The 5,322-nt window shown below is 53.8% G+C and overlaps 1 long non-coding RNA gene across 1 annotated transcript; it reads left to right on the top strand.

The window, feature by feature from the left end:
- Positions 1-523: 523 nt before the first annotated feature.
- On the top strand, positions 524-5,321 carry LOC106781474 (uncharacterized). The gene is made up of 3 exons (XR_011424095.1): positions 524-1,310; positions 4,636-4,743; positions 4,832-5,321. It is a non-coding gene; the product is annotated as an uncharacterized lncRNA (long non-coding RNA).
- Position 5,322: the final 1 nt, after the last annotated feature.

Here is a 5,322-nt window from a genome sequence, read left to right as displayed (position 1 = left end):
TGTATGAGTACTCTCACTCAAATATACTCACACACAACACACCTGCTCACACACACTCATACGCATCCACACTCTCACATGCACAAACTCACACACATCCTCACTCAAACACACTCACACAACACATTCATGATGCACAACACTCAACACACACCCACACATCTGTGCTGACACACTTGCACACATTCATATGCTCTCAGTGCACACATCCTCACACTCGCATCCTCACTCTCACACATCCTCACACACTCATATGCTCACACACATGCTCACACTCACGTATCTACTCACACACGCACACTTGTGTACTCACACGCATGAGGGTGTGTTCCCAGCAGCACCCACTCCCGGGGGGTTTGTTCTCAAGCTGCTGACACAGCGTCGGGCGGGGGGAGCTGAGAGAGGGGCTCACCCCAATGGTGAGAGCAGGATGGCAGGCGCCCCTCTGGTCCTCGCCCCGCCGGGAAGATGGGGACACGGTCGGCCCAGGCGCAGCTGGACGGAGGCCTGCGGGCTGCGGGGCATGTGGCTCCGAGAGCTGGAAGGTGGGAAGAGCAGGCCTCCCTCCTGCCTGGATGTGGGTCCCTGTCACAAGCAGCCTGGGCCCATCCTGACTTCCCCAGCTTCTCTTTTTGTTTGTAATTTAAGCTGCCGTTTGGGGAGGGCTCACAGCGTGCGGGCGCCTCGCCAGGAGCCCCGCTGGGCCCCCTCCCAGCTCTCCGAGGCGGGTACCCCGCTTCGCTGGAGAGCCAACGGAGACTCAGGCCCCGGTGGCCTGGTCGCGATCGCTCTGCTGGGCCCTGCTCCGCCGCCCGGCTCCCAGGCTCTGCCGGCTCCAAGCTGCGCCCGGCGGCCGCCCCGCACGCCTGTTCCTGGGGACGCCAGGGGCTCACCCTCCCCCTCCTCCGCACACACGCCCCAGCCCAGCCCTGCGCAGAGAGGACGGGGGCTCCCCGTCATCCGTACTCACGGGCCACACGCCCCCCAAACGGCACGGCCCAGACTGACTCCAGCGCAGGAGAAAGAAGGGCCCCTCCCCCCACCACCCCGCGCGACCTCCAGGATCTCGGCCAAGAACAACGCAGGCCGGCAAGGACACCCTGGCTGGTGAGACCGGGAGCTGCGTTTTCAAGGAGACGGCCCGAATCGGCTCTTGCCCGTGCGGCTGCAAGTCATAAAATGAGAGGATCTTTCTGAAGGGCGGCGTGATCAGATCTTTCAAACGCCTTTCAAACGTGCACGCTGGGGTGTATCCTCCAGCCCAGGAATTCCACCTCCAGGAAATGTATCCCGAGGAACTATTCAGACAGGTGAGCAAAGATGTGGGCACACGATGTTTCTTCCAGTGCTGTTTAAAATAGCATGGAATAGGGCCGGCCGGGTGGCGCAGCCGTTAAGCGTACACGTTCCGGTTCACTGGTTCGGATCCCGGGTGCGGACATGGCACCCCTTGGCAAAAGCCATGCTGTGGCAGGCGTCCCACATATATAGTAGAGGAAGATGGGCATGAATGTTAGCTCAGGGCCAGTCTTCCCCAGCAAAAAAAGGAGGATTGGCAGCAGACGTTAGCTCAGGGCTAATCTTCCTGGGGTGGGGGGCCCCGCGAACGCACGGATTTGAAAACAGTCCAAGGAGCCCCAAACAGAGAACAGTCTAAAGAAATCATGATGCACCCATACAATGGAATATTATGCAGCTACAAAAAGATTTTAACAGTCATTGACAGACATATTCACAATCCATTTCTGAGTTTGAGAGAGGCTATCATAACCCATTTACATTTTGATGCCATTTCCTTTAAAAATCTCTATCCATAAAGAAAAATCTGGAAGGATGCATCAAAATGTTAACTAACACAGATTCTCTATGGAGAGTAATACCACGGATTATTTTTCATTATTTCCTTTTTGTATTTTCCGATTTTTTTCTAAAATTAACTTTCAGTGAGGGTGAATTTTTTCAATTACATATACATTTCATTATATCGGTTTGACTACACATAAAATATGTGTAAGAAAACTACAAGAACTGGTGACATTGGTGCCCCTGGTAACGAAAGGTCGTTGGCTAAGGGTCAGGGCACGTGGAAGAGATTTTTCATTATGTACTCTTTTGTATCCTTGGAATTTTGAATCATATGAGTTTATATCTTTTCACAAATACAGGCTAAATTTAAATTTGAAATAAACAAAAAAGATTCCAGGAGCATCTTTGACGTTTCACAAACTCCATTTTTGTGCAGCAGTGAATGTGAGACTGTTTATATCAGAGTTGCAAACTCAAACACCTAGAGGAATCAGGGAGGTAGGAGAGACAGAGCTGGTATGGGCAATAGGGCATGGTGGGGACTGCAGCAAATTGGAAAGCAGAGGCCTTCTCTATGGAGGTAACATGATTCTGCTCTGACTGATTAGGCCACACAGGAAGATGGCCCCAGGGCTGTCAGCTCTTCCAACTTATCAATAAAAGTCAAACATCCAGACTTTCATGTGCATGTTCTCATTTTGAGACACGTACTGGCCTCCCCAAAACAAGTCTCTATAGGCCTGGCACAGGCAGCCAGTTTGCAATCTCTGCTGCATGACTGTGGAATCTTCTTGTTGAGAGACCCAGGGAACATTAAGGAGGGGCAACTTGGCCAGGGTCAAACAGCGTTGCAAAGAGCACAGACTAAGAGCCAGCCCTCCCCCCTCCCGGTCCCCCGACTTCAGCTCTATCAACAGTTAGTTAACAGTGACTCAGAGGAGGTGAATGTTTACAGGTCCTCTTAACAGAGCCGGGAGCCTGAGCTTGCTCTCTGAGGCCATTTTAAGAGTGAGATCAGAGGCCCAGCGCAGACAGGGGAGACCTCCCAACTCTCCCGAAACAGACAGCCTCTATGTAAGGCTGCACTGGTCAGGGCCAAAGTCAAGGTGTGGAACGGGCTGCCAGACCCCAGGCCCCCATCACTTCCTCCGGCCTCCCTCCCACCCTGCCCAGCCTTCAGCCCAAGTCACATCTGCCTCCCCCTGAAGGCTCCCTGACCGCACAGGGCGGAGGCTGGCTCTTTCCTCTAAGCCCTGGCCCTTTCCACCCCAACAGGCCCCCTCCTTGGGGTCACTTCCATCCTGAGCCCCAGTTCCTTCACCTGTGAGACGAGGCTAGGAACACCTCTTCCCTAGGGTGGCTGTGAGTTAAGGGGATGAAGGGTGAGGAAATCGAAGATAGACTGTCTTTTATCCCTCCAATTAGCAAAGGTTTTAAAATGATAACACTCAGTGCTTGTGGGCATAGGATGGAATGGGACATTTTCATCCCCTGCTTCTGAGACCGCATGTCAGCACAACATTGACGTGGGGTTATCTGAAAGTCTATTTCAAAGGAAGCAGGGAATCCACAGAGATTGGACTTAGAGGAGGGGTTGCCAGGGCTGTGGGGTTGAGGACAATTGGGGAGTGACTGCGAACGGGTAGAGTTTCTTTTTGGGGGTAAAAAAAAGTGCTCTAAAATCAGATTGTGGTGGTGGTTGCACAATTCCAAATATGCTAAAAATCATCGAATGGTACTCTTAAATGGGTGAGTAATATGGTATATGAATTATATGTCAATAAAGCTATTTTTTAAATGCACACATTTAGGTACAAACTCATTTGTTTCAGCATTGTTTGTGACAGAAACGAAGTTTTAAGCAACCCAAACATCCAGCTTTAGGGTAAAATGAAAGCCCGTCCTCCCAGTGGAACTCTTGTGGTTGAGGGGAGTCTGGACTCAGACCACAGGGACCGAACGCACTGCCAGCTGAGCGACCTTAGACACAATGCCGATCTTCACCGGGCTCTCCTGTCTCATCTCTTGAGTGGAGACAATGGTTTTCTCATAAGCAGGTGTAAGGGGTCAATGAGAGAACACAGGCCGAGTGCTGAGGGTGGCCCCTGCCCATTGTAAGACCTAGAGGATCTCAGAAAGTACTTGGTGACCGAATGACCACACTCACATCTGTGCCCTCTCGAGTTCATCCTGCAGCCACGTGACGCCCTTCTGACCTTGAGGAAGCCTGTGCTGGTAGGGGACTTTGCTCAAGTAACTATCAGTAAAACAGGGGTCAGAATTAAGGAAGATTTTCCCTCTCCCCTCCTGGGGGGCGGGGGGGGGCTTCTCCTGGTCCCCTCCCTCCCTTCAGACCCCCAGGATGGGACACAGCTGGGTGTCCCTGCACCACACAACTTCTTTTGGTCCACATCCACAGGACCCCACCTGTCCACAAGGCCCACCTGGCTTTGCCCTGACCTCGGCATCTCTGGGGCTCCAGCTCAGAGCCCCAGGCCTCCGGGTACCTTCTCCTCTAAGAGGCAAACCTCAGAACAGGAGGGGAAGGCCCACCACGAGGGGAGCTATGAGGAGAGAAGGCCTGGAGGCAGCCCAGGCCCGCAGGGGGCTGTCAGGACATCCACACCATGTCGACCAAGGGCCCGGACCTGGGGTGCCCACGCAGGCGCTCAGGCCACAACCACCAGCAGGGATCACACAGCGGGGAGTCTCAGCCGCCCCCCAGGAGGGCGGCACACTGATCGCAGTGACAGCCATATGAGTAGGACACCCACTCTCCCTCCTTGACAGGCACGGCCACCAAGCCCTGTCCCCCTCACCTCTCTCTAGGCCCACCCTCCTCATGCTCTCCACCCAATGAGCTTCCAGAGGGGAGGCCACGATCCAGCTCTCGGCCAATCAGCACGCTGCATTCCTGGCCACAGTGATTGGTTCAAGGTGAGCACATTACCTAAGTGCATCCAATTAGAGCACGTCTTGGGATGTCCCCGGGGAAGGCTAAAACAAAGGCTCCCTTCTTCCCCAGATTTCAATCTGGAGCCCCTGGAGCGCCCAGCACCCATCTCCAGGCCGAAAGGAGAGTCCTTTAGACTGCCACAACTCCAAGAAAACAGAATAAAAGGCCGAGGCTGAGAAGGGGAGTCCTGATCACGTGTTCGCATCTGGATCAGGCCTTGCCTGAAGCAACCCCTGGACTGTGTAGTTATGAAAGCCTAAAATTCCTGTTCTGCTGAAGCAACGTTGGGTTGGGTTTTCTATTACTTACAACCAAGAGAATCCTAAGTGATACACGGCAGGGCTGTCCAGATACACCCCCGGATGACTGACTGGGCCTCCTACTGCTCACGTCAAAAGCTACAGACAAAGGGTGCTGTCTGATCCCGTAAGAGTCTGCCCTGTCCCTCCTCTCTGAGGCCCCGCGCCCCCCTGGCTGCAAGTTTGTCTCCCCCACCCCGCCCCGCCCCTCACCCCCACACACATACACACACACACACACACAAACAGATGCCACACACG

Source organism: Equus caballus, chromosome 12, assembly GCF_041296265.1.
Source record: "Equus caballus isolate H_3958 breed thoroughbred chromosome 12, TB-T2T, whole genome shotgun sequence".
In the NCBI taxonomy this organism is placed as follows: Eukaryota; Metazoa; Chordata; class Mammalia; order Perissodactyla; family Equidae; genus Equus; species Equus caballus.
The sequence above is the reverse complement of the archived record's forward strand: the minus strand, read 5'-3'. Positions and strand labels throughout refer to the sequence as shown.